Source organism: Mastigoproctus giganteus, chromosome 13 (genome assembly GCF_048544385.1).
Source record: "Mastigoproctus giganteus isolate SK-2022 chromosome 13, ASM4854438v1, whole genome shotgun sequence".
Taxonomy (NCBI): domain Eukaryota; kingdom Metazoa; phylum Arthropoda; class Arachnida; order Uropygi; family Thelyphonidae; genus Mastigoproctus; species Mastigoproctus giganteus.
Window position 1 is genome coordinate 50,975,182 of NC_143587.1, and position 19,349 is coordinate 50,994,530.

Consider the following 19,349-nt stretch of genomic DNA (forward strand, 5'->3'; position numbering starts at 1 on the left):
TTTATAAATAAAATAAATTAAAACATTATGTGCACTGTAACAAAAACAATAATGTAATTTACGATACACAGAAAAATAACTATTCATAAAAAATTAGAATATCCGATCTACCTAATTTTTTTAAACCTTGTTGCAGCAGCTTACTCTGATTATTATTAACCACCATACCAAACTTTGTATCATCTATAAAGTTAGACACTAAGCCTGATATACCTTCATCAATATCATTAATAAATACAGAAAACGAGCCCAACACTGAACCCTTGGGTTCAGTGTTGGGTTGAACACTTAATAACATTAGTCCATGAAGAGCAGGGTCCATTAATAACCACTCTGTCTTCTCCCTCTCTACCATCCCTTTATATGAAGCAGTAACTTGCCCTTAATGTAACAATGCTCCAATCAACTGGAGCAGTATAGTATTATTGTTGGTTTGATTAATATTGGTCTTCCTCCATCGCCTTACACAACATGTAGCTATTTTATTTTGTTAATAGTATCACAGCTATTTAGTTCTTAACCCAGCAGTGGTTGTACCCCACTCTGTTGCAAAGGGGGGGAGGGGATCATATAGGGCCCTGAGAGATGGCTAACTGTTTTTTTTTTTTTATTTTATGGGAACACAGTTGTTGATTTTTTGAATGCTGCCTGTGGTATACTGATACATCATCTTTTTTTAATAGATTGCAGTTACTTATTGTAGGTAACTTATTTTTACAAAAACAAAAAAATATATATATTTCTGCTGAAAATGAAAAAAAATATATATATACACATATATATATATATATATAGTAGACTCTCGATTTTCCAGGATAGATGATAGAAAACAAATCCCAGATAATCGATTTCCCAGGATAGATGGCAAAAAACAAATCCTGGATAATCGATTTCCTGGTTAACCCAAAAATACAGAAGTCCCCGACATACGTAAGAGATACTTTACAGGACTTCTTATTTCATTGAGTTTTACTTAACTCAGGAATGACTAATAACATACTGCTACTATAGAAGATGAAGTTACTGTAGAGTTGTTAAAATTGGGAGGAAGAGACATAACACAAAAACTGGCAAGGCTCTTCACAAAGTGCATTAGAAAAGGTGTGACGCCTAAGGAGTGGAATAATGCAGTCATAGTTTTGTTGCATAAGAAAGGAGATAAATCAGAAATTGGAAATTATAGACCAATTAGCTTGTTATCCCACATCTACAAGTTGTTCACAAGGGTCATTACTAACAGATTAGAAAGAATACTTGATGAGAATCAACCGAAAGAGCAAGCTGGCTTTAGGACAGGATTCTCAACTATGGATCACCTTCACAATTATATCACAGCTAATGGAGAAAGCAAATGAATATAAAACACCATTATGCCTGGCATTTGTGGATTATGAAAAGGCATTTGACTCCATACAGCATAAGGCAATGTTTCGGGCACTGGAAAGACAAGGCATAGATACCCCATATATTATGATTCTGAAGAAAATATATGAGAGTGCTACCTCCTTTATTAGACTAGATGAAGACAGTAGCAAAGTTAAAATCGAGAAAGGAGTTCGACAAGGAGACACAATATCTCCGAAGCTGTTTACTGCTGCCCTTGAGGAAGCTTTCAGAAGATTAGACTCGTCGCAGAAAGGAGTCAATGTGAACGGAGAGTACCTAAACCATTTACGATTTGCAGATGACATTGTGGTCATAAGCCACGATCCCAAAGAATTAGAGGAAAATCTTAATTAGTTATGCACAGTTAGTAAGGAGTTTGGACTAAAGATGAATATGGCTAAAACAAAAGTAATGATGAACAAGTATGCCACGGAAAGGTAAATAATGACTGAAGGAGCAGTAATTGAAAAGGTGGAGTCATATACTTATCTGGGACAAGTTATTAGCTGTAATAATGATAAATGGCTGGAAGTCAAGAGAAGAATAAATTTTGGATGGATAGCATTCAAGAAATATAGTCACATACTGAAGAGCAATATCCCAGTTTGTCTGAAACATAAAATAATGAACCAATGTATACTCCCCACCATGACTTATGGAAGTGAAACTTGGGCACTCACCAAAAGAATGGAAGAGAAGCTGAGAACTACACAGCGAAGAATGGAACGAATTATATTGGGAATCAGACTGTTAGATAAGAAGAGAAACACATGGATTAGGCAGCAAACTCAAGTAAAGGACATTCTTATCAAAACTAAAGAACTAAAATGGTCTTGGGCAGGACACATATCTCGAAGACATGATGACAGATGGACTAAGAAAATAACAGAATGGTACCCAAGAGGAGCTAGAAGAAAACCTGGAAGACAAAGGCGGAGATGGATAGATGAAATTCATGAGTTTTTGGGTAGTAAATGGATGGCCAGTGCTCAAAACAGAAGGAACTGGAAAGTTGCTGGAGAGGCCTTCATCCTGCAGTGGATTGAAAATGGCTGATGATGATGATGATGATGACTATATATTTATTGAAAAATCTGAATTCAGCGTGATACTTGTTAATGTTTGACCATTTTCATACATCCTTATTATTTTAATTTTCTGATCCAAATTGATCGCTTTCCTTTTCTTGGTAGATTTACTAGCATCCCTGTCACTTATTCTCTTAGTCGGCACCGTGATAAAGGTCAAAATGAAATTTTCTGTAAAGAACTTCAAAGAGTTAAGGTAAAAACTCACTATTCATATTTCACTAAAGCACTTTTCTAGACGTCACTACCATAAAACAATAAAAACAATTTGCACTTTCCGTGTTATTTGGCTTTTCTGTTAGTTAATTAGTGCATCTAATTAACCCCAGGGGTTCACATCTGGTAAGTATGGGCTTAGCACACCCAGGGTCCTGAGCTGGATATCATCATTCTTCTTTTTCTTGGTGTTTCTCTCTCTCTCTCTCTCTCTCTCTCTCTCTCTCTCTCTCTCTCTCTGGGTAATTGAAAAAAAAAATTTTTTTTTGCTGGTGCAGTTGTTGTTGTTTTTTTGGTTTTTAGGAGCATTAGCAACTAAGGCCATATTGCTCCGGGAATATGCGGTGGTCATTCCCTGACCTTTCTGCATCCTCCGAATTTGGTGGTGACGGGCTCGAACCCTGGTCTAATCGAGAAGCGTGTGCTACACACTGTTGCTCCTTCCCACCTGGCTATGGAGGCGCCGGCTGGTGCAGCATAAACCTCAGGCTTCCTTGCACCATATGGCTAATAATAGTAATAGTAAACGGGTAGTAAACTGGATCGCATTGCATTTGCAAAAATAGTGATAGCTGGAATTCTGTGGGTTTTTATGCTATTATCGTGAAAAGTGTGTCCCCTTCACTGGAATCTTCCATATAAAAAAAAAAAGAATAAATAAACTGTAAAAATCTTCTCTTCTTTCCTATTTTTTTTGCTTGTTGCTCCGTATCTCACTAGTGCAATTTGTGCGTGCCGTGATCATTGTTATTGATTGCTTATTTTATTTATTTATTTTTTGTTGTTGTTTAAAACTTTACAATCCTTTAAAAAAAAAAAAAAATTGAGTGAAAAAAAATTTACGTAAATATGTAGTTGCGTAAGTCGGGGACTTACTGTATCAAAAAATGTTCAGCAACCGACGTAAAAAATATGGCAATAGATAAAAAAACAAAAAAACTTACCACATACTACTCGCATGCCCAATACGATACTTCCCTTTATTTTTTTCGACGTCGATTTTAAACCTAATAGCTCTCCTTTATTTGATATTATAGTGGTTCTTTAAAGATTTAATGGATACACCGTTTTCAAATTTTTGTTTAACTGAAAGTGCAATTCTTTTGGTTTACCCATCATTTTCGCAATTTCTAAACAAAAAGAAAAATATATTTTCTATAAAAAAAAAATTTCGACTTCCCTGACATAAATAACGAAATGAATTTGTCTTTTTGCGGTACAACGGAACACAACAATCAACACGATGCACTAAAACAAACTAAACATTTCTTCTTTTTTTTGAGTGGCGGGTGTGAAGACAGTGGGGGTTGCAAGATAATAGGTACACTAATCTCCCAATGACAACTTATAATACCACTTCTTGTCAATTATTTACAACTTTCAAAACATCTGTTTATACTTATTCTATTTATTACTTGAATTTTATGATTTCTGTTTTTTTTTTAATTTGGAGTCTTGAAGTGTCCCGGTTAATCTGATCCCAGTAAATCGAGTCTGCTATATATATATACATCACAATCGCAAAATATAAACATGAAACTAACAGCCATTTCCATTTTCCAGTGCAGAAAACCCATTAAGAGTGTGAAATTTCAAAATCACAATGTGTATATATTTCTGGTTACCTGTTGTAAGCAGAAATATTTTTAATTTTTACTTTTGTGAGCAGAAATTTGCAGAAACTTTTATTAATTCTGCTGAAAATTAAAAAAAAAAAAAAAAAAGGAATTCCCTGAGGAATTTCTCCTGAGGGCATCTCAGGAGAAATTGTCTTAAATTGGGAAAGTGCCAATATATTCATAATACATAAAGGCAATTTTGGGAACGAAGTGGATAATTACCAAACGGTAAGTATGACATCAGTGGTAGGGAAAATAGTAGAATCAATGAATGCAGTCAGGATCATTTGAATAGAAATGGAATTCTGAAGGAATCACAATGTGGTTTTGTAAAAGAAAATTTTTAACCAACCCGGTAAGCTATTTTGATAGAATCACTCATGAGATAGATGTATGAAATAATTTCAACATTCTTTACTTGGATGACTTTCATCAACCGGTGGAATACCACCACTTTGCTTATTGGAGGCTTGAAGTGGTGAAACCCATGTTTAGTCTCTAGAGCAAAGTTTCCGGCATCCCCCTCCCCCCATACTTCTCCTTCAACCCATGCTCGGTACTAAGTACTATAGGTTGATACCTTTCATGTTTGGGGTTTTCATAAAAAAAAAAAAAGTTCAGCAAAGCATTTGATTCAGTCCTGCATGAGAAGTACTCTGTAAGCTGAAACATATTGCGATTGCAGGGAAAATCCTTAAATGGACTGCAGGACTGTTGCAGGGGAGAAGGCCATGATTAACGGTTACGCTTCAAATTATCCTAATGTAACAAGTGGGGTTCCTCGAGGATTGGTACTGGGACCATTGTTGTTTTTGTTTTCCTTAAATGACACTGATGAAGGCATAAAGGGCATGATGTCAAGGTCAGTAGAGTAGTTAGTGATCAGTGCCAGGCAGAGCAAATTTAAGCAATTTGCATGCGAAGTTCCTTGGACATCAGTTTTCGCAAGATGCCTGCGAAGTTCCTTGGACATCAGTTTTTGAAGTTTATAACGCAGCTATGAATAGAAATATTTTCTTGAAATTTCGTAAGAAGATCAAATATACATCCATGAAACTGCTGTTCCGGTTTAGCCCTCTAAAACAATTACAATAAAGCGAACTTTTTTTTTTATGAAATGAAATGCGCATTGTAGTGATCAGTTTTACGAGTTTTTTTTTTCCCTTCCATTTCGTTCCCAGTATGGCTTCCAATAGATGAATTTCCTTGATTTTTTTTCTTAGTAGATACAATACATACTGAAGAAAAGAAAGAAGATATTTTTGTTTTTCGAAACCAATTGATTGCAATTCTTTCGTACAACAGTTATGAAAAGCAGTAAACCAAACTGATGTGAGAGAGCCATGCAAAATAGTGTTCGCAAGTAATGATGCTCAACTGTTTGTTTTTCACAAAAGTTGTTTACAGTTTTATTTTCTCCTTAGATCACCTTGGTAACACTAATGACGTAAGCTTGACCAGTCAATTATCTCTCTGCGTGTGTTTATTCGTTTTAGCTAGAGGTGCCGAGTTGATGTGCAAATTTTTGAACTAATGCTGTAATGCATTTTATTTTCAAAGCTTGGATCTAGTTTTGCCGACATCAAAATTTAATAAATTGAAATGTGATCGTACATTTTTGCTGTTTTAGAGTGAATTAATAGCTTTTGCTGAGCGCTAAAGGTAGGAAATCAAAGAATATACTTCTGTTTATGTATATTGAGAGTTTCAATTTTGTAAATTGAGTAGAAATTATGGAAATTATTAGTTTTCTTCAGGGGGGACAACTTTTTGGTGAGGAGTTAACAGTAGGCTTAAAACAGGGTGGACTAGGACTGGGTTAAATAGACTTTAGGGATGGTCAGAAAAGTGGCAGCGAAGTCAATTCCGCATCAGCAGTCATGTCTGAATTAGGATTGACTCTGATTCTCATATTTTTGGGACTGTAAAGATTTCTATATCAGAGAATTGCATTGCATGGGTGGAAGGTGATATCAAAGTACCTATGTAATGAGGTCAGGGTTTTATCAATGTTTGGGGTGGGAGCTTGTGAAGCTGGGATAGCAAATGGTTTACGGAAGAAATGGTATTGGCTGGATGATGTGGTACAAAATATGTGTTGTCTGTTTGTTATTTGGTTTTTAGGAGCATTAGCAACTAAGGTCATATTGCTCCGGGAATATGCGGTGGTCATTCCCTGACCTTTCCGCATCTTCCGTATTTGGTGGTGATGGGCTCGAACCCCGGTCTAATCAAGAAGCGTGTGCTACGCACTGCTGCTCCTTCCCACCTGGCTACGGAGGCGCCTACAAAATATATAAGGATGGATGGTGGCGATTTTATATCAACAGTCGTGTATGCTCAATGAAAGCACAGTGGTCATAATCACCATCTTTTCATTTCATGCAAAACTTCCTGGGTTCGAATTCCGTTAAGTTGCAAGAAACTTTTATGGGCCTTTTTCACACACTGGCTGAGTTTTTTGGTCTAAGCACAGGCAGTATGGTTTTTTTTATCCTCCATTCCAGGTGTTTTCATCCAGCAAAGAAACAGGCAAACCAACCAGAAAATACACACAATATTTACAGACATTGTACATTGTACACTACAATCCTCACAGGTAGCATGTCGGTTGTAATTATGCATCTGCTCCACACCATGTGAAAAAGGTCTGGGTTCGAATCCTGTCAATGACATACGGAACTTTTATGAAGCTTTCTCACACCGTGGCCAAGTTGTTGGGCTAAGGCAAGGATAGCAAAGTTTTTCTTATCCCGGAAGCTTGCATTTTTTTGCTCGGCAGATAGGCAAAGTGACTAGGAACACATGCAATTTACAGACATTAACGGATACAGGATGAGACTGTTCTTCCTGGTAACTATAATATGAAATATTTTTAGATAATAAAAACAATAATAGTAATAAAATAAAATATATTTGGGGAATAGCAACCCCAAAATAACACATGCTTGGTGGAGTTGAAAACAATAAAGGAAAAAGGGATTTAACAGTTATGATTTGGTCAGACATGAAGTTCTCTGAGCAGTGTAGACAAGGCATAAAATTTATCGTACATTTGCTTGTAGAGATAGGGAGGTTAAAATATCAATGTATAAGGCAATTGTAAGCCTGCACTTGGAATATGGTCCATATGAGAAAAGACTGAATACGTGGGCTGCAAATACAAGGCTCTGAGGGGAGAAAATAAAATGAATGAGGGTGAATTTTACTGTTATAAATGATTCCAGAATGAGGGGCAATAAATTAAAATTACATGGGAAGAGGTTCAGAATGGATTGCAGAAAGTTTTATCATAGCCAGAAAGTTGTTGATTATTGGAATAAGTTGCCTCCATTGGTGGTGAGGCTACCAGCTTGGAGAGATTCAAAGGTCAAATGGATAGGTACCTAGTCAAATAGATGGTTTGTTTTATTTTATTATTTATTATTATTTTTTATTTTTTTTTATTTTTTGGCGGCTGCAACTAAAGCCTCGGGATTCCTTGTACCACATGACTAATACTATTACTAATCCCTTTCCTTCTAGTTTTAGCATTAGTGTAAAGAAGTCTTTGCTATTTTTTTTTTTTTTTTGTTGTTCCCAGAGAATATTCCCTAAGTTCCTCAAGAAGGTCAAGATAATACAATATTTAAAATTGAGAGTGTAACAATGGGTTACTTTTAATTAGAATGGCAATTGTTCAACATGCAGTTGGAAATCAGAGGACCTATAAGGTCCTGCATACCTGCAATGAACAAAAAGTTGCAAAAAGGTTCATCAGTTAGTTGTCTGGTGGTTTCATATAATCACTCTGTGAAAACCATAAAATATCACCTTCAAAACAATTTAAAGAAAACCTGGTCTATACTTAGTAAGGCAGAAAAAATTTCAGTCATTAAGCTTGAACCAACAAAAAACATGCAAAATTTTTTTTGTGGGGGAACCAATGCGACCAACGCTGGGCTAACAACATGCCTAAATGCATACTATACTATAGACCACTCAACAAACCACTTCACTGATTTAATTTAATCCTACCCCATTCAGTGCCTGTAGAATGAATTATGCTATACACTACTCTCCAAAAGGTAACCAGATACTCCTGTTTTCCTAGTCTACCGAACCTTCCTGTATAAAAAAGGAACTCAGTAAATAAGGAACGCATGTGATCCACACGTTAGGTGTTCTCATCATGGCAGGTAGAGCTGAGGAACTGATTTTGAGACGGCTGTGTTTGTTTAATTTGTGTAATTTTTAACAGCTTAAACCATCTAAATTTAATTGTCACTGATATTATCATGAAATGGAAGAGTGATGGTATCACTGCTGTCCAGCAATGTACAGTAAGCCAAGAAAACTCTCCACGTGATAAGTTAGTTAGTTAGTTAGTTAGTTGGTTTTTAGGAGCATTAGCAACTAAGGCCATATTGCTCCGGGAAATGCGGTGGTCATTCTCTGACCTTTCCTCATCCTCCGTATTTGGTGGTGACGGGCTCGAACCCCGATCTAATCAAGAAGTGTGTGCTATGCACTGCTGCTCCTTCCCACCTGGCTACACGTGATAAGAGGGTACTTGGAAAGTTAGTATGACAATCTCATCAGACAAGCCTGCAAAATTCATAAGATATCCCTGCTCTGGTGTTCCTTGTCAGAGACTGACTTTCTAATTTGGAATCTCCCTTTATGATGTCTTTCGGCTTAAAATTTCTCTGTCCCATTCTGTGAAACTCATCTGCAGTCCCTATTGTTATCCTCCCAACTCTAATAACCACAGAGTTGGGGAGATAGAAAGCTATGATAACTATCTTCTAACTTCTCCACTACTGCTAGTGTTTCCTAGGATTCAGCTCTTTCTCCCACTCTTTTCCTCTAGTATATTAATGAGCTTCTTCCAATGACTACAAATTCTATCCAGTTTTTCTAATAATAGCACACTACATTGCATCTTCCAGTTTGAGAAACCTTGTCCTTCACCAACAGTCTCAACTTGTTAAATATGCACTGCCAATTCATTAAATGCTAATCACTAGGTAATTCTTCAGTGGGGCAGAGTAAATTTAATTACAATCCCTCTAAAACTCAATCCTGTTTTACTTTTTTTTTTCAAAATAGACACTACTGCCCCTATTCTCAACTTGAATGATACTCAGATTTCTATTGACAAGATCTTGAATGGTACAATTATCAGTAATAATTGTACCATTCAAGATTATTTACTAGGTAGATATTTTTACTAGGTGGATCACTTCACATTTGGTTTATAAGCTAAAACAAACTCCAGTTTATTCACATAGCTAAACTAATCAACTTTTCTGCTCAAATATATTGTCCATAATTTTTTTTTAATGTACATTGTCAACTACACATTGGAAACTAAAAAGAGAAATATTATTAGATGAAGGGTATGTCACTACTACCTTTGTTGGCAAGATATATATATCAGCATATATATCATTGGTGTCGGGGCACATCTATATACAGCATATCCCATTCATTTATGTACTATCTTTTTACCAAATACTATTCTAGATATGTTTAAGAAATTACCGTAAGGAGTTTATAAGCAAATGTGAGGGTATGCTATTAGAGGAAAAAAAAAAACGTATAAAAAATAATTAACAATGCATAGCTTAAAGAAAAATTTTCAAATTTCAAAAATTGCCAAGGTGTCAATAGGAAAGTTTCCTAATGACACAAACTTCCTGGTGTTGTTAGAGGAATTCTACATAATAAATATTACTGAAATAAAAGTGGTATCTACAAAAAAAAAAAAAAAGAAAGAAAAAACCACGCTACTCAAAAAAGTTAATAGTTATCCTCAAAAGTTGGCTTTCCTGCAGAATACTTCATTTGGCAAACATTTATACCAAGAAGCAAACTTTTGAGGGCAAATTAAATTTACTCATTTGTTTTTCAAGACCTCACTTCCATTCAAATGGTATTGATCATTTTTCAATAAGACAACTTTCCTATTAATACATGAGATGCTATCTTGAAAATGGGCCTGAATGCAATTGTGATCTACCACCATTTTTTTAAATAGTGGTTAGATCACATGAAAGTACAATTTTGAAAATATAAAATGGACCCTTATGCCTAGCTGGCAGAGCCATTGGACATCACATCATTAGTCTGATTGCCTGATGAATTGGTAAATTGCAATTAGGGCAGTCTAACCATCACTTGAAAAAAAAAAAAAAAAAAACAGCAATTAGACCACTGTTGCATTCAGGCCCATAATTTTAAAAGTTAGAAAACTTTTCTTCAAAAATATGCATCAATAGTGCATTATTTTGTATGCTTCTGTGATAGTGGAGCCTCCCATTTTCTTAAAAAGGCCTTACAAATATTTCCCTCATTAGGAAAATTAATTCATTAGGAGTTTTAATTTTTCTCACATGAGCAATCATTCCTCATAAAGTTTCTGCATAAAATTACTTCTATATTTTCTAATTTTTTCTCAAAAAAAAAAAAGCAATACATGAAATGGATGGGATACCCTCTATATACATATGAGCTATGATGGCAAAATACTAATTATTTATATTTGCTATAATGCAAAATTTTTCAAAAGGATTTTTTTTTATTTAAGTGATGAATAATTATTTCCAGAGTTGCACACATGATAATTTATTCCAATAAGACATGCTGCAAAAATCAAGAAATCCTTGAAATTCTGCCTATATCCACAATATAAACACAAAAAAAAAGAAAAAGCATGTAGGGTTAGTATCACTGTTCTGTCATGAAGCTGCTTTTTAGTTGGCTACAGTGATTGATATCTTGTGACCCAATCAGTACATGTGTCTACATCATTTCTGAAAGCTATAAATATTTACATTTACTAACTTACTATCAAGATAGTTCCAGCATATTTCAACTCGGAGCGAGAAAAATGATGCTCTTAACTCCAAGCTGGCTTTCATCTTTAACTTCTTACTACGTCAGCTTAGCCCAGTGTCTTCATTCTGGTTAAACAAATTAACTATTTTTAGTAAATTAATGACAATTCAGAATTTTAAAAACCTCTATTAGGTCATCTCTAATCTTCTTATTCAATACAGATATACTGATGCATAAAGAGTCAGTATGTTTGTATTGAATCAGAGGGACCATACCTATGCTCCAGATCCATGATTGATTTTTAGCTGGGAATATAAAAAAGAAAAAGGAAAGCATATCTCATTAGGAGTTTTAATTTTTCTACCATGAGCAATCACTCCTCATAAAGTTTCTGCATAAAATTACTTCTATATTTTCTAATTTTTTCTCAGTATTATACTCGATATAGTCAAAATTCCCAGATTCTGAACAGCATTAGTAATTTCAATAAGCAGTTATTTTGAAATGGAATCAGTTCCTTTGAGTTAATGGAAGTATATAACTGATATTTTCTTTGATGTGAAAACAGGTGCAAATTAATAAGCGCTAGGTTTTACATACACATTTATACTATTATTAAACATGAAGCACTAGATATTTCTCATCACTGCCAGAGTTCCAATAGCGCTACTGACATATGCCAATATCTCCATTGATAAATACCATCACTTATATCATGACACATCTTCATAGTTCCATGCAAACGAACTGGTAAAAAAAAGCAATAAATAAAATGAAGGTGCTATAGAAAGTGAATAATATTTAAGAGAGAACAGTGATTAAGAATGTGTTGACAACTACGAACAAACCCAAATGCAGTTTTAATTACATCTGATACCAATATGTATTTTTAATATTGATGCCATTACAAAAAATGAATATACTCATTTCAAATTACTTAGAACACTTCGAGAAACTACAGCAGCTCAGTTCAAAATAACTCTTTAATTTTGAGAAAACTGTTCATGACACTTTCTTATTTGTAGTGCCCAAACAGAAACAGTGCATAAAAATATAAACAAGCTGAATAAAAAATTTATGTAGGCTAAACACTGATAAAATATACATAGTTAACCCATTTTGGTGGCACAACAAAAAATATAGTTTTATTAAGTACATGTGATTCAAGGTAAATCTCAGGGGTTCTAATGTTTATAGCCTGCATATTTTAAAATATATCTTTTGATTCTTTTTTTTCTGTGTTTGAACAGTGAACTCTATATGAACTCTAAAAATATAATTTTATTCTGTTTAGTGATTATTTAAATTTTAAAAAATCGACAATTCATTCTCCAGTAAGAACATAGAGAGAGAAGATGGCATAACCATTAGAATGTCTGCATAACAGAGCAGCCTAATTCATTCTCATCAGTCACTAGTTTGGTTAATGGTTAAATTATGCCAAAAAATATTAATTACAAACTTAAGTGGCTGTTAATGTAATCAGTGCAAGATATTATGTGGAGTCTTATGGCAGTAATTAATTAATAAAGAGAAAGCACCTGACCACATGAATTTTTTAATATTTTAGTTCACTGTTATTCTACGACAAACTACATTTCAACTATCACAAGAGTTCAATTACTAAAATCAGACTGACTATGTTTCTGAATTCTGCTTTGGAATCCTGTCATCAAGCCAAAAATGGGTTAAAACAAGCTACAATCACTGCTGCAAACCAAAAATTACTATTATATACAGAACTACTAAAATTTGAATAGATTAACTATGTTTTATAACAGTGATTCCAGCTTGTTTGAGTCCCCTCTTTGCCTTGATGATTTGGGTTCCAAAGCAGAATCCAGAACACAGCTAAACTATATTTTTTAATAACTAAATGTTCTGGTAGTTGAAATATAATGCTCACTAGTGAATAACTAAAATCCAATAAAATACTCATGTGAAAAAGTGTTTCCCTTTTAAATTACTGTCCCAATTGCAAACAAGTTTTATTTAAACAGTTGTTTTCAGAAGCGTGATAGCACAAATGGAATAACATACTCCTCACTGAATTTTTTCTCGATGATTAAAATAAAACTTTTTTTAAAAATTAAATCTTGTATTCATAACCACAGTAATATTTTTTTTAAATAAAAATCTAAAATGCAATTTTCAAGATGCTTATAATGAAAATATTTGTTAATATTTTTGATTGACTATTTTTCTGAATTGATCAATAATACAATAAGTATCATAAAAATAAGCTAACATGCTCATAACACCTATAATTATTTTTTAAATAATTATTTTTTTTTGTAACGTCACCAACTCCATCAGAAAATTCATTTCTCAGTCTCTAAGGAAAACATCTGTAGGGCAGAATTATAAATAAGCAAACCAATATAAAAACAATTTTTACAGGAAGTTCTTATGCTATTTACTCTCCATGAGAACATAAAGAGAAGTTTCCATAACCATAATATATCTGCACAATATGGTATCAAAAACACAGCAGCCTAATTCTTTCCCATCAGTCACTAGTTTGGTTAATGGTTAAATAATGCCAAAAAATATCAAATTTCCTTCTTGTTACTTGTTTCTCAATGTTTTTGCATTTTTGATTTTTCAAAATTCATAGAAAGGCAGTAATTTTGTTTATTGGTCAAACTTTTTGCAGGCTGCATAAAATAGGTCCATAATCTGCATGCTCCCCAATGGCTGTTGATCCCTAAACTATGCAAGTGAAAGTAAGAGTAGATGACTGAATCCAACCTACAAATTTACATAAGTAGGTCCAATAAAAATTTCTCCACCCAATAGCATTATTATTTTAATAAATTAATTGCCATGAGACACTACACTTGTTTTTCATTTTTTAAGCATTTAGGAGGTATGAAATACCATTTATGTCACAGTTCACTTTATTTTTTGAGAATCATGACTGTACTGTAGCATCACAGATGGCATACTCATTAAAATAAAATCTATGGAGATGTCCTATTTGATCCAAATGTGATTTTGATTTATTTATTAATTTTATTTTATTTATTATTTTTTTTTGATAGATAATGGCAAATTTGCCATAGTATATTGGTCATGGTATAATTACATTTATATAAAAAAAAATGTATGTCAAATGTATAAAATAAGTGTTTTTTATTAATAATACAGTAATTAACATGTTAAAGTATGCATCTGCACTGTTTGTAGGCTATTCAAAATCTAAAGCAGTGAGAGCTAAGAAATCTGTGAATTCTCTCTATATATTTTTCTGAGAAGACAATCAAATCTTACGGAATTACTGCAGTAGAGTATTAGTATTAGTAGTGGCAAATGATGCAAGAAAGCAAGTTTGTAAAGCATCAGTAGTCACAAAATAAAAAAATTTAAAAAAAACTTCCCACATCACCTGTCCATCCCTCCAATAATCTGTCCAGTTCTTCCTTGAATTCATCCAAACTACCCACTTCCACAACAGACAGAAGTTCGTGGCAATGATCAACCACCCCCACTTGCTGAAGGCAACCTTCAACACATCTATTCTGAAATCATCCTTCCTAAGTTTGAATTTATGTCCCCTCAAGTGTGTAGTCTGAGCAAGAGGAAGAATGCCATCAGCACTGAGCTTGCGCAATCAATTCAAAGCTTTAAACACCTCAATCAAATCACCTCGCAGGTGTCTATGCTACAATTTGCAGAAGTGAATACATTCTTGGTAAGAGCACCCTTCTGTTCCCTTCACCAATATCATTGCTCCTCTCTGCACCCATTCCAGCAGATCTACAGAGGGTCTGAAAAAGACCTGGACAGCTTCATAAATTCATTACAAAAAATAAAAACAAGTTTATTAAAAAACAATTTACAGCCATCAAGAATAACTCAAATTTTTTTTTTTTTACAATATTAATAAATTTTCATATGAGACCCCTTAATAAAACTAATGTGTAGTTGAATAATACTCAATCTCCATCCAAGTACATACCAACATGCTGGGATCAGTTGCTATAGTGGCTTCAATTCTCGTTCGCAGTTCCACAACATTGTGTATCTTCGTTCTGTAAACCATATCTTTCACAAAGTCCCACATAAAACAAAACAGCATGGTTACCCTGTACACACAAAAGATGTTTTATTTTATGTGAAAACATCTATGGCAGCACTAGAGTAAAACCTTTTATATTTTTGAACGGTTTCATCGAAACTTACTTATTTACATGCTACTTAGAAGGTTGAAGTTGATCAAAACCTTGAGAAGCTGATTTTATTAAAGTCTGCATTTTATTCTTGCATAATATTACTACCCGCTTTCTTGCATAATATTCTGCTTTTATTCTTGCATAATATTACTACCCACTGCTTACTCTACCGAATCAACCTTAGTGACTGAGTTGGCATCATTTAGGAACTGATGTCATTTCCATATCTTAGTATGAACTTACTCTATTGAATCAACTACTTACTCTATTGAATCAACTACTTATTCTATCGAATCAATGATAGTGACTGAGTTAGCATCGTTAGCGCCATTTAGAAGTGACGTCATTTGCACAAAAAAATTTTTTAATAATCAATTGCATCATTTCCTTTACAAGAAAATTTCGTTACCAATTGATTTTACTCTAGTGCCATCACAAATGTTTTCACATCAAAAGGCTAGTGGGGTAATGTCTGGTGAATGTGCTGGCCATGGTATGGCACCATCACAGCCAATCCAAAGGCCTGGAAAATGCCCATCAAGCAAATAGCACACTGTCAAAGTCAAATGTGGAAGAATGGCATGTTGCTAGAAAAAGACATTAGGCTGAAGTTCTTCCAGCCACGAGAAGGCATAAATCTCAAGCATATCAAGGTAAAGTATCAAGCATATCAACATTCACGTCCGTTTGCAAAAAAAGAAAGGGTCAATCACATGATCATGAAGAGGTCCGCCAAACATTCACTTTTTCGCTACTCCATTCCAATTCCTGTATGACATGCATGTTTTCTGAGCCCCTAATTCAATTGGAAAACAACCTGCTTAAAAAAAAATTTCCATTGCTGTCCATACAGTGAAGCATATTCAATGCAAATTCAAAATGCGTCAGTTTATCTTCAGGTTTCAAGGCCTGCACATCTTATGCATAGAGCTTTACTGTTCGTGCAGAACTCTGTGTACAGTTGATTGTGGCACATGAAGCTCCCTGGAAGCAGTTCTGATTAATGTAGAAGGCTCTTAGCAAATTTTCTCAGCACTTGTGCTAGGATGTCTAGCACAAGTTAATCAACATTCACCATTTCCATAAACTTTTGATGCTACTCATGAATGCTGGTATGAGATGGTGAGTGCTGTCCATGCTTTGTTTGATAATTTATTTCAGTTTGAATGCTACATTTTGTCTCAATAAGCCATGCCACACATTGAGCCTCCTGTTGAGGAGACAGCATTTTCACTTACATTACTATCGCATGACACAAGTGCCACCTATACTATGGTATAAAATTTTTTTTAGTTGTTCTAACGATGGATGTAAATTGTTTTTTTAAAAAACTTGTTTTTTTCTTTTTTTTAATGAATTTATGAAGTTGTCTGGTTCTTGCTGGGATCCTGTACATCCTTCCTAAAATATAGGCCTCCAGACCTGTAATGCAGTACTCCAGATGCAGCCTACCCAGTGCCTTGTACAATGGGATAATCACCTCTTTATCACTGCTAGTAAAGTTCCTGTATATCATTGGCAAAACACCATGAGCTGTTCTGGCCTGTCCACACTGCTCAGAGAATTTCATATCTGAGTGCACAATTATCTCCACATCTTTTTCATTTTTCACTGTCCTGAGTGTAGTACAGCTAGGCCTTGCATAACGCGAGTTCGATTAACGCTATATTCAGTTAACGCTATTTGAAAAATGATACCACTTTTCACTTTACACGATGCAAGTTTCCAGTTAACGCGATCTTTTTTTTTATGCGATAGTTGAAAAAGATTTGAATCGCGCGTTACGCTTACCGTGAGTCGTACGGTCAATAAACAAACGTTTGCCTGTTGCCCGCCTCAGTGTGTTCCATCAACCATTGGAAGAGGATGTGTTTGTCTCCTGCTAATAAAGTCAATGCAGATTTGCATTTAAAAATTCAAATTTTTAAATGAGCCAGATGAAAATGTTACCGGGAAGGAGATAACGGTAAAAGAATTAGATGAAATCTTTCGTATCGCATAGAACCTCAAAAAAAAAGTTTGATGTTCTCTGCGATATTTATTTCGCCACGGCCCAGAGAAGATTGTTGTCGGCTATCGGAAATTGATTGATAAAAAGAGAAAGTCAACACTGTTCAAATATTTCCACAACAGTAATTTCTTCATTGTGTATTTTATGTCAGAGGTTCCCAAAGTTTCTCGGTTCACGGCGCCTTTAATGTCTCAGTAATTTTTTAAAGGTGCACCCAGACCAAAAGAAATACCTAACAGTTTCGTTTAGTAGTTAGGTCCAAACAACTTAATAAGAAATGCTGAAACTGTGAACTACCTCGAGCTAGTAGTTCGCGCGGTGTCCAACAGATGTCGAGTATCGCTGTGTTTCCCTCAAAAATTTAAAATATTCCATGGTGCACAGTTTAAGAATCGCTGTTTTATGCAATAAACATTTAATTCCATAATTATTTTCATTATCTTTTACATTATATACAGTTAAAAAGTTATTTAACAGGTATTTTTAAAATTCTTTATGGACATTCCAGAAGGTCAAGGACCAATCATAATTTTTCCTATTGGTTATGATATTCGATTAACGCGTTTCCGTTTTGCGCGATGCGCTCGCGGGACGAATTAATCGCGTTAATCAAGGCCCGCCTGTACTACACATATACTAGTTACTCTGGGATTACTGCTAGTCATATGCAGTACCTTGAATTGTGATTGTTAAACTTCGACTGCCATTTCTGAGCCCATTTGCCTAATTTTTTCAGTTCCTGTTGCAGTAGCTTACCCTGGTTACTGTCATAAACCACCATACCATGCCACCCTTTGCATCATCTGCAAACTTAGACATTACAAACATACCTTAATCAATATCATTAATAACTCTAGAAAACAATAATGGGCCCAGCACTGAATCCTCGGGGACTCTATATATAACATTAGTGGAATCCACGAAGAGTAGTGTCTGTTGATAATCACTCTCTTGTCTTCTCTCACTCAACCATCCCTTTATCCAAAGCAGTAACTTGTCCTTAATGCCACACTGCTTCAACCTGTACAGTAGTCTGTTAAGTGCAACAGTAGCAAAAGCTTTCCTGAAATCCAAGTATATGATATCAAAATTATTTTTTGCATCTAGTTTCTTTGTTGTTACTGCATCATAATATCCAGTTAGATTGGTCAGACAGGATAACCCGTGACTGCAGTATAATTGCATTCCTGTCTAGACTGCCCTGCACTACTTCTTTAACCAGTGACTCCATTACTTACCCTGAAACAAGTGAAGCTCAACAAGTCTGCAATTACAAGAATAAAAATGCATGGAGTTTCCCATGCGTTTTTCTTCTCTGCGATATTCACAAGCCTCATCACTTCATCTGACATCCACTTAAGTAAGCCTGAAACAATATTTCTTAGTTGGTATGAAAAGTCTAGTAGCTTCTATGATTACTTCCCTGAATGATTCCCATTTAGAATTTGCTGTTGGTAATAACATCAGTTGATCCCACTGTATAGAATTTAAAAACTGATACCTTTACTGATACCCTTACAAAAGCCCTTCCTACATCCATTTAAGTAAATCCCACATCCATTCACTGTTATCACTGACACCCAATGGGTCTTTTATCTGCATATTCTTAATGCATGAAGAATAGCTGCTAATAATCATATCAAGAGTATTGCTCCCTCTTGTTGCCTCTCTAGCATGATGCTATAAAAAAGAGTCATCCAACAAATCCACAAAAGTCTTGCTAATGCGTGAGTGACCAACCCACAAGTTTCGGGAATGTTAAATACCTATTATAAGACATTCTGATTTACTGGCCTACTCTATTTCTCTGTATAATTGTTTATTAAACTCATTACAGTTATTAGGCCTATAACACGCTCCTACTCTTGTTTTCCCATTGCTAATGTCACACCAAACTGACTTAACATTATATAAATTTTTAGTAGTTTACACCAACCTTGCGTTGAAATAATAAAACAAAAAACAAAAAACAAAATTAATAGTTTAATAAACCGATATTACTAATTTACAATAAATTACTATTTACAAAAAG

The 19,349-nt window shown here is 34.6% G+C and overlaps 1 protein-coding gene across 2 annotated transcripts in view; it reads right to left on the minus strand.

Annotated features, from left to right (window-relative positions):
* LOC150076038 (uncharacterized) overlaps positions 1-19,349 on the minus strand; it is a 221,989-nt gene that overhangs the window by 154,841 nt on the left and 47,799 nt on the right. The gene's annotated exons all lie outside the window — the stretch shown is intronic.